Raw genomic sequence first — 11,630 nt, 5'->3', positions numbered from 1 at the left:
TGCTAAATAAAATAAGTCAGGCATGAAAAAACAGATTCATGATTCGACATATATTAGTTATCCAGGGTAGTCAAATTCATAGAGATGAAAATGGAATGGTGGTTGTTAAGTACTGTGATGTGTGAGAAATGGAGAGTTAGAGTTTGATGAATATACAGTCTCATTTGAACAATATAACAATATTCTGGGGTGATGTTGGTAATGTCTGTACAGTACTGTCGATATACTTAATGTCAACAATAATTACACTTAAAAATGGGTAAAATAGTAACTTTTATAGCATATAAATTTGCCCCAACAAAGAAGCAAAAAATACTACATAAATGTAACTGCAATTATTTCATATTTCTATTCCAAATATATTGTGCAAACCTATGTCAGGGTCTTGAACGTTTACGGAGGAATTGATCTCCAATATATGTGGTCTATTAAAACTTTCTATGGAAAATTTCAGATTTCTTTTTATACATAATATTTGGATCCAAAAGTAAATAGGATATTAGACTATACCATAGTATGCAATTTATATTGGTCATTTAATTATTGATAGATTAAAAACCGTATTTGAAACTATAAAAGAAATTATTGTGATTATTATCATGTATATTTTATATAGGGATGTCTATTAAAAAAGTGTCCTTTGGGTAATTTTATCACACTCTCAACATGAAAAAATGATCAATGAATGGAAATAATTAATGGTACACCATATCCTGAGATTTGAATCCATGTATTATAACTGACAATGGAGCATTTTCCTTTGGTTATTCATGTTGCACTGTTCTATATTATAATATTTTCACATGATATTATATAAAAGCCCTCTGTGTCTTAGAGGTAAGCAAAATCAATTGTTGAATATATCAGCCTTGAATACGACAAAGTCTAATGTAAGGAGGATATTTTTTTTCTAGAGGTAAAGATAAAACCAAATAACTTATTTTTTTATTTGGTTTTCTTTTATCTACTGGAAGAACAATAATCTATTTCAATTTATAAAACATTTCAATCTCTTTATATTCTAAACTTCTTGAAAAGATTCTAATTGTGCATTAGCATTGATGATATCAACATAAGATGAAAGAGCTAGCAGGAAAAAAAAAAAGTCTTATGATGTTTTTTTGCTGGGGAGAAAAAGTAAGCCTTTATCTGGAAGAGAAATGGAGAGACAAACTTTTTTGACTGTCTCCATAGGTTGTCATGTAAAGTGTGTCAGGATGTTTTAGAATTAAATTATATTTAATCTTTACCACTCTCTATTGAGTTTGAAATCACAACTGATGTTTTTTAAATAATAAAATTGTGATTCAGAGATTTAAAGTGACTTTATCTTAAAATACATAATAGTTGGATAGCTGGATTCCAGATTGTTCTACCATATATTTATCTCCATCTATCTCAAAAATACACCCTGTATCTATTCTATCTTATCTTATAATATTAAATATTTTAAAGTAATGCATCTGAAACAAGGGTGTGTCATTTTTTACTATTCAACACAAAAAATAAATAAAAGGTGAGAAAGAAAAAAACAGAAATTAAATCATTAAAATAAAAGATCTATACAGTTGGTAGAAGGACAAGAATGTATGTGAAAAGTTTTTTAAAACATAAATAATTATTTCAATGTTTACTCATTTTAATGTGTTCTTCTATATTCTCATATATACCGACTTTAATGCATTTTCACTTTGCCCAGCACTACTGATATTATCTTCCAAAAATGATATCCCAAAATCTCTAAATAGAATCCAATTCCTGTCTAGCCCTCATTACAAAAGTGTCCCTACTTAGGAGACACATATATAGAATATATTAAAGAATCACTAAAATGAGGTGTTTTTCAGTATTTTATATTTAACTATAAACATAGGAATAATATCTGCAATTAAACTGATGCATATTGACTCCAAGAGATGGCCTTACATAATTCATTTTGACATGTGGGCAGCATTTGAATGGTTTTATTCATCATACAGAATACAGAAATCTGAAATCTGAATAGACAGCAGTTAATATGGATGATCCTTTGCAAGTGAATTCTCCTAAGGATGGGGAATACATGTATACCTGTGGCGGATTCATGTTGATGTATGGCAAAACCAATACAATATTGTAAAGTAATTAGCCTCCAATTAAAATAAATAAATTTATTAAAAATATATATTGTATATATATTCTAGAACAAATAGTTTTTAGATCTATAGTTCAACTATTAAAAAAAAGTTTTAAAAACCTGAATTATAGATATGAAGTGAGTCATTCAAGGCTGTATAGTATAGTGACTTAGTGATCAACTTAGAAAACATGAAAGAGTATTCTCTAAATTCTGATAATGCAGAATTTTCCACTGATGCACACTTTTTATATTCTACACTTTCCTCAGTATTCATCAAAGTCAATCTCAGAAATCATTCTTGATTACAAAATAAAGCTGGTATGAGAATTCACAGAGGAATAGCAAGACTGTAGATTCACCAAAGAAGTCTACTTGGATTGGCTTTGCTGTGAGTGTTATAGGAAATCTCAGATTAGATTTGTTAAAATTTGTAAAGCATAAAATTCTTTCCAACAAGTTTTCAGAAAATTTGATCACTTCTTGTCTTCCTGCTGCTACTGCTGCTAAGTCGCTTCAGTCGTGTCCGACTCTGTGCGACCCCAGAGACGGCAGCCCGCCAGGCTCCCCCGTCCCTGGGATTCTCCAGGCAAGAACACTGGAGTGGGTTGCCATTTCCTTCTTCAAAGTGTGAAAGTGAAGTTGCTCAGTCGTGTCCAACTCCTAGTGACCCCATGGACTGCAGCCTACCAGGCTTCTCCGTTCATTGGATTTGCCAAGCAAGAGTACTGGAGTGGGGTGCCATTGCCTATCTTCCTAGATCCCTAAAATCTCCTGATATGTTGGACCTCTCCAAACTGATTTTCCTTACTCATATGTAGGGTTGAGAAAACAGTAAACCAGGTTAGCAGTTCAATTATAATGGGAGTCTTCTAAAACATTAGTTTCATGAAATCAATTCTAGTGCTTAAAAACTGACTAGGTTTGCCTGGTAGGCCAGCTGGTAAAGAATCTGCCTGCAATGCAGGAGACCCCAGTTCGATTCCTGGGTTGAGAAGATCCCCTGGAGAAGGGATAGGCTACCCACTCTAGTATTCTTGGGCTTCCCTGGTGGCTCTGACTGTAAAGAATCCACCTGCAATGTGGAGACCTGGGTTAGATACCTGGGTTGGGAAGATCCCTGGAGAAGGGAACAGCTGTCCACTCCAGTATTCTTGCCTGGAGAATTGCATGGACAGAGGAGCCTGGCAGGCTACCCCTGGTAGGGGTTGCAAAGGTCTACGTCAATCTAAATGTCTACAAGATTATTTTGCATTGCCATCAGTCATTTTCATCAGTGTTGTAAAATGACTTACACAGAATCAGAATCACATTATCCAGAAATGTGTCTTCTAGTATCTAGACAAACATACTAGTCCACAGTATCCATACATGGAAGCCTACATAGCATTCTACATTCCTTAAAGTGTTTCTATAAATTCTACTTGTAGGGAAGTAGTATTATAATTCTAATATGATAAGCTTTAATTCTAGTATAATTAGTTCAACATCTAATATAAATAGTTTTAAAGCTAAACTCTTTCTGGTCTACTTGTGTAATGAAGGAGAATAAATATATTCTTATTGCAAAACAAAACATGAAGGACATATACTTATTATAAGTTTCATCTTTCAGAATATCTGTATACCTAATTATTTGTTTAGTAATACTGATTCATTATTGCAAAACTTTATTGAACTATATTCATTAGAAACACACACATACATACACATAGAAATAATCACTATATGCTTCATATCTCTTATGCTATTAAAATTATGGTTCCCAAACTGTATAACTTCAAAAATTGAAAGCACATTACTTGATTATTAAATACTATCAGTAAAATTCCTAAGTCAGTAAATGTATATCAGCCATTATGAAATCTTTGTCTCTTCTTTAGTAGAACATGTAGAAACACTTAGAGGAATGTGGAATGTTATGTAGGCTTCCATGTAAGGATACTGTAGACTAGTGTTTGTCTGCACACTAGAGGACACATTTCTAAGGTAATGGGATTCTGATTCTATGAAAGTCATTTTACATCACCATTTAGATGACTGATGGCAATGCAAAATAATCTTCGTGTAGACATTTAGATTTACATAGATAATTCTAATAGGTAATGTAAGGTTAGAACAAGGAATTTATCTGAACATGCATCTTTTCTGTAGAACAGATTTAAAGAAACATGAGATATTAAAAACGATCCATTAGATAAAATATGAAAATAGTACATACCTGGGGTTAAATATAATTGGAAAGTAGTTACAAATTTTAGCACCTTTATCAGTCACAGTTGTCACCATCATGTACACTCACTTTTACACTGTTGTCATCCATCACAATTGCATGATGATACAGTTTCCAATTGTCTCTTCGTGCTATGCCCATTTGATTCAAAAAACCTCTGCAGAGTGTTTTTTTTTTTTTTTTTAGATATTATTTTCCTTCACTGGAAAGTTATTGATGTATACAGGAAGTAAAAAACAAAATGCAAATATTGACAGCATAACATACTTCAATTCACAAGATTTCTGTTTTAAAATAAAAATGGTTAGCTATACTTAAACATAGAGACTTCCCTGGTGGCTCAGACGGTAAAGCATCTGCCTACAAAGTGGGAGACCCAGGTTCAATCCCTGAGTAGGGAAGATCTCCTGGAGAAGGAAATGGCAACCCCTCCAGTGTTCTTGCTTGGAAAATCCCATGGATGAAGGAACCTGGTAGGTTACAGTCCATGGGGTCGCAGAGTCGGACACCACTGAGCAATCACTAGAACTGGAACTATACCTAAACATACGGTTTGTTACCTGAAATATTTCTAGAAGTTATCCCTCAAATTATATGTGTATAATTATAAACACTTATATGTATATACATACAAAGTAATATTAGCCATTTTAAACTTTACAATATACTCCATTTAATATTTTCATATAAAATCCATATAAATAATTTCTAGATATTAGAAAAAGTGGATTCATGGAGGAAAAGAGAACAAGGTAGGAAGCAACATTAAGATTACCATGAAGATTTGATGCTTTTGAACTGTGGTGTTGGAGAGGGTCCCTTGGACACTAAGGAGATAAAACTAGTCAATCCTAAAGGAAATCAGTCCTACATATTCATTGGAAGGACTGGTACTGAAGCCGAAACTCCAGTACTTTGGCCACCTGATGCAAAGAACTGACTCACTGGAAAAGACCCTAATGCTGGGAATGATTGAAGGTGGGAGGAGAAGGGGATGACAGAGGGTAAGATTGTTGGTTGGCATCACCAACTCAATGGACATGAAATGAGCAAGCTCTGGCAGTTAGTAATGGACAGGGAAGCCTTGAGTGCTGCAGTCCATGGGGTCGCAAGGAGTCGGACACGACTGAGAGACTGAACTGAACTGAAACTGATTATTTAACCACTCTTAATTCATTAAAAAAATTATAATAAATTGGAAATAAGAAAGTCTTCCATATTTCTTAGCACTGATATCCTTAAGTGTTAAATTTATTCTTTGTCACTTGAACACATCCAAAGTATCTTCCAAGACCTTCATCTCACTTCCCATCAAGAAAATCACATTTATGAATCAACTCCAAAACCACTTTCTTTTGTCCATTTCATATGCCACAATCACTACTAAACTATATAGTAAGAAGTGCAGCTGCTCCTGGACCTCAAACTTCTTTTAAAATTCTTTGCTTCCTATGTCTTACATAGAACACATTAAACATTTCCTAAACTGACTATCTTAAATCCTGAATAATTTCAATATGTATAATAGCCAAACTTCCAAAAGGGTTAATACAATATTAACAGAATCAGTACCTGTGCCATTACACAGTGTACTTTCATGAACATTTCTCTGCCCCTAAAGACTGGATAACTATGTTGCTTACAAACTTTCTCTACTTTGCTGCAGTCTTTCCCTTCTCTAGAGGACATACAACAGGCTATAGTATACACACAATAATGAATCCTCCCATCTTTAATAAATATTATTTATCCTTCAACTTCCTTTCTCCTATACAGATCTTTTTCTGATTAAGGTCAAATAAATTCTTCTAATAGTTGAAGTGCAATTTTAAAGAATGTAAAATCTTATTACATACTGCATAATAGAATATCATAATTATATTCAGTAATCTTTCAAGAATTGGTGTAGTTAAGAGTAAGGCCATTCAGCATAAGTCCAGAACAGTAGTTCAGACAATAGCAACAATTGCCTTTATTACTGATTTTGCTAGGTTTTATTTTCATTTCACAATCATTCTCAATCAGATCATTTATTGGAATTGTATGACAGGTTTCAGGTTTAAAAGAGCTTTACATCTTAAAACACATGACTATATGTTCGAGCAGTTCATTTATTTTTTTTTTTAATATTTTTAAGGATATATATTCTAGTATATGTATTATTTTAAACAGTTTCAGTCAAATACAGCTTTCTTTTTGGAGTTCTCTGGCTAATGAGATACCTGAATGGATTTATATCTTATTATAAATGTTAATTGGAGAAAGGAATGGCATCCCACTCCAGTATTCTTGCCTGGAAAATCCTATGGACAGAGGATCATGACAGGCTACAGTCCATGGGGTAGCAAAGAGTCAGACATGACTAAGAGACTAACACACATAAACATAAGCATTTAATTCTGAATAAATCTCTGAGTACTTGCTGAAGAGCCCATCTTACTGTGGAGTGAATAAAAATAAAAATAAAAATACAAAGAGTATTAGTACCTTTAATTATATCTGCACTTCCATTCACTCACTGGCTTGATTAGCTGCAGAGGTCCAAGGGTCATCATATAAACAAAGTTGTTTCCTCAGTAAAATCTTTGAAAGCTTTCTAAATGAATGTATTTATATATACATTAATATTTTATTTCTCTATAGTTGACATTTTAAATACCTCCATGGAAACTTAGGAGCACCAATGATTCTAGAACTTTGTTACCTGAAAGTTTATTCTAATACTTTTTTTTTTTTTGCTATTGACTTAGGAAAGTCCACTGAGATTTAGCAAATGTAGGTTAAGTTACTAATAGCCTAGGATGGCCAGATGCCAAAGTTGGGAAAGACGTTTTAAGGGTCATTTCAATGGGGAAATAAATGACTTGTTTATTCAGATTATTCCCATATTATTATGACTCTAAACACTTTGGGTCATATACTTTATATATTGCTTTTCAGGAAGTCACATTAATGATATGACTGCAAGTTGTTGTTCAGTCGCCAAGCTATGTCCAACTCATTGCAACTCCATGGACTGTGGCATGCCAGGCTGCCACATCATTTCCCAGTTTGCCCAAGTTGACGTCCATTGATTAAATCAGTGCTGTCATCCAAGCATCATCTCCCAGTTTGCCCAAGTTGATGTCCATTGATTGAATCGGTGCTGTCATCCAAGCATCATCTCCCAGTTTGCCCAAGTCGATGTCCATTGATTGAATCGGTGCTGTCATCCAAGCATCTCATGCTCTGTCACCTCTTCTCCTCCTGCTTTCATTCTTTCCTAACATCTCAGTCTTTTCCATTGAGTTAGCTGTTCGCATCAGGAGGCCAAAGTATTGGAGCTTTAGCTTCAGCATCAGTCCTCCCAAAGAATATTCAGGGTTGATTTGATTTACAATTGACTGGTTTGATCTCCTTGATTTCCAAGGGACTCTTCAAGAATCTTCTCCAAGCATCCTAGTTTGAAAGCATCAATTCTTCCATGCTCTGCCTTCTTAATAAAAGCATACCAGCCAAACTCTTAAAATATCAAATATATGGGAGTTTACTTTAAGTAATAAATATTTTCAGTGGTTTCCATTTGGATAGAAATACATATTCTGGAGAATTCTATGGACAGAGGAGCCTGGTAGGTTACAGTTCATAGGGTCACAAAGAGTCAGACCTGACTACATGACTAACACTTTCACTTTTTCACTTCACATATTAAAATATAAAACAATTTTCACTTATTAATCAAAATAAAGAAAATTATATTATTGTGATTCAATATTCAGAAAACAGAGTGAAGTAATTTTATTGCAGATAATACATTAACATTGTTAAATTTATCATAGTTACAACTAATTATACATTTTACTTATGAAGATATAATATTGGAGTTCTTAAATTTGTTAAATATAATTTTCAAAATATTTGAGTTTTTTTTTTACAATATGTCTCAGTAAAGACATTTTTGCATTTAAATTATCTTCAGTTGCTTATTTTCATGGATCTGGATGTTTATTTCCCTCTTCACATTTGGGACATTCATGTCATTATTTTAAATAAGTTTCCTCTCCCCTTTCTCTTTGTCTGCTCCTTGTGGGATAATGTTTATATTATTTGTTTATAAAACTTCATAAATTATATTAGATTTTTCACTCCTTTGTATTCTGTTTTTTTTTTTTTTACCCTCTACCCAGATAAGTTCAAATAATCTTTCTCAGTCTTTCTTTGGCTTAATTACATCCACTGTTGAGCCTTGATTTTTTTTTTTTTCCTAGTTCAGTCACTACATTCTCCAGTTCTAGAATTTTGGTTTGGTTCTTTTAAATGTATACATTCTTTTTTTTTTTCTTGATCTTCTTATTTAATTCAGATATTGATTCTCTGATATTGTTTAATTGTCTGTATTCTGTTTAGTTCACTAAGCTTCTCTATGATAAATATTCTGAAAATTTTTAGGTAGTTTTTAGCTCTTCAATTCTTTAGGGTCAATTACCTATACCTTATTTTGTCCTTTGATAGTACCCTCTTGCAAACATGTGAAACTTTTGTTCTGATTTTTTTTTGTTTTCACATTTGAATAAGTCACAATGTCCAGTCTTATTAGACTAGATTGGAGAGAGACAGCCTTTATTTGGGTCAGGCCAACAGACAGATAACATGGGTGTGATTGCTTACAGGGTCCATGGATGAGTGGGCTTGATGTTTGTGTCTATATTAAAATTGCAGGTTCATTTGACTTTCTTTTTCTCATTAGAGAACTCTAAAGGAGAAATCTCTCTGCCCTGTACTTCATGGTATCAGGGAACCAGTGACTCAGAACAAAACTGTCTTTTCTATCCTCTTCAATGTATCTTTCCCATTTCTGTGCTCCATCTGAGTGCTGTAATCTCTCATCTGGGATCCAGAGCTCTAATGACATTATGTTTGTGCATGGATAGTTATTTATGTTCATGTTTCCATGAGGGATGAAGTTTATAATCTATCCCACCATCTTTCTGACACAATAACCATGTGTGAACACCATGGCCATGTGTTTAGTCAAAGAAGTACTAACATAGACACACGCAGCACATTCCATGCCTCAACAAGCCCACTGAATAATTTGATTCTAAAATAGTCATTTTAATTCCAAGAGTACAGGGGAAAGTGGGGAGTACTGAGTATCACTTATCTCCCTTGAAAATGGTACAAAACCAAGCAGAGCATGGAATCATGGATTTCCTTTACCCTAAGAAAGAAGAATATGGAAGTTGAACAATATCCTGAGTTGTGTATTTTTTCAAAGGATTTGAAAAGTTTCTCTGCTCAGTAAAATTATTCATTAAATCACACAATTATAAAGAAATATCACATTTACTTATTTTGAAAAAGAGGTACCATTCTCTGTTCCCAAATAGAAAAATTCAAGTGATAAATATTTTCACAAAAAATTCTTGAAAAAAATAACAAGAACTCATAAAGTAAAATATCCACGTGAAATAAATTATATGATTGATGGATGTCTTCATAGTCTTTCTAAACTGACATACATATGGTGAAATATGATTTACTAGTAAATCGATCAAAATGAATATTAGTTTCTTTCTCCACAAATTATTTTCCAAATTGCATATAATCACACTAAAAAATCTCACGTTTTGATGAAAACTTTTGCAAGCTAATTCTAATAATTACATGGAAATTCAATAGGCTGGAAATAACCAAGACATGATTTGAAATGTATATATTTGAAGGCAGAACAAATATTCAATAAATAGAATCTGAGCATATGAAGGAGAAAAGAACAAACTGGTGATGTTTAACAGTATGTATATGTTATATAAAATTACATAATTTTACCACCTGTACTTATTTATTCAGTTTCAAGCAATTGTAGGCATTGCTTACATTTTAGAGATATAATAAGACCCATACTTTTAAATGACAAAAAAAAGAATGTAAATTTTCTTCTAGTAGTTTTGGGGAATATTTATTTTTAGAAGTTGATAATAATTACTATTTTAAAATGTTCTTTGTATTAGTGATAAAATGGCATGGAATCTTCCATTCATCCATTTTATTGTCAATAACCACAACATATTTCCCTTTACTCTTCTCCCTTTTCCAGGAATTTTACCTCTCAGAGTACTAATCAGGCATAGTGACAAGTGCTTGAATCTTAATCCGTGACAGCTCGAGCCCTCCTAGCTTGGTAAAATGGCATGCTAAGGTCTCCAAATTTTTGTGCTGCTCTTCTATCTTCATAGTTTGTCAACTCCAAAGCTATCAGTGATGACGTGATTTAGTCACTAAGTCATGTCTGACTCTTGCCACCCCATGGACTGTAACCCACTAGGCTCTTCTGTCCATGGGATTCCCCAGGCAAGCATACTGGATTGGGTTGCCATTTCCTTCTCCAGAGGATCTTCCTGACACAGGGATTGAACCCAGGTCTCCTGGATTGCAGGTGGATTCTTTACTGATTGAGTGACAAAGGGAGTCCAAAGTGATCAGAGAAGTGGACAACTGCACGTCTTTATCTGAACTCAGTACTTCTTTTAACTTTCTAACTCAACCTTCAGGCTCTAACTGGGTCTCAGCAGTCAGCCAAACTGCCCAAACTAGGGGCTACAACACTCTGGCACTGGGTAGTTTCTCTTTTGTTAAAGTTTGTTACATGAACAAGAACCAGTAGGAAAGCCTGGCATAAGGGAGCAACACCATTACACAGGTTTCGAAAAAAATCTGACAAATGAGCTATTCTTTACCACACAGAAGTTGTTGGTCAACTTGAAATTTCCATCATGAACTTTTCTTTCCAAGATTCTTTAATGTGATCTCTCAGCTAGCTCATTAATTGTTGTTTCATAATTCTCTTCTGTATATTCAGGGCAAGGAGAGGCTAACAAAAGAGAATGACCCCTTGTGGGGAGAGAGCAAATTAGCCAAGATGGCACATTCAAGCTCTCTCACTCCACATTTTGTAAATAATGACTATGTAATAGCTGAGATCGCTTATCACTGTGCATGCATGTCATGAGGGACTCACTTTGTCACGGGTTGTGTGTTGTAGGGATACGCAAGCTCCACCTAGAAGCAGCAGCATTACTGCTGCATCACGGCTGTGTCTCTGGGGTCAGCTATGAGAGGAAAGAATACAGTGTGTCTACTGCTACGGCTACTGCGTCAGCCAGGAGAGAATAGATGTGTCTGCAGTTCATATGGCTCCTCAAGTCTTCTTCCAGCATTTTAGCTTGTGCCTTGCCTACCATGGGTTCAATGAACAGTGCACACAGTGAGATACAGCTAGATAGTCGGCATCATGAACAG

The sequence above is a fragment of the Bos indicus genome, chromosome 7 (assembly GCF_029378745.1).
Source record: "Bos indicus isolate NIAB-ARS_2022 breed Sahiwal x Tharparkar chromosome 7, NIAB-ARS_B.indTharparkar_mat_pri_1.0, whole genome shotgun sequence".
NCBI classification, from domain to species: domain Eukaryota; kingdom Metazoa; phylum Chordata; class Mammalia; order Artiodactyla; family Bovidae; genus Bos; species Bos indicus.
Note: the sequence above shows the minus strand (reverse complement) of the source record.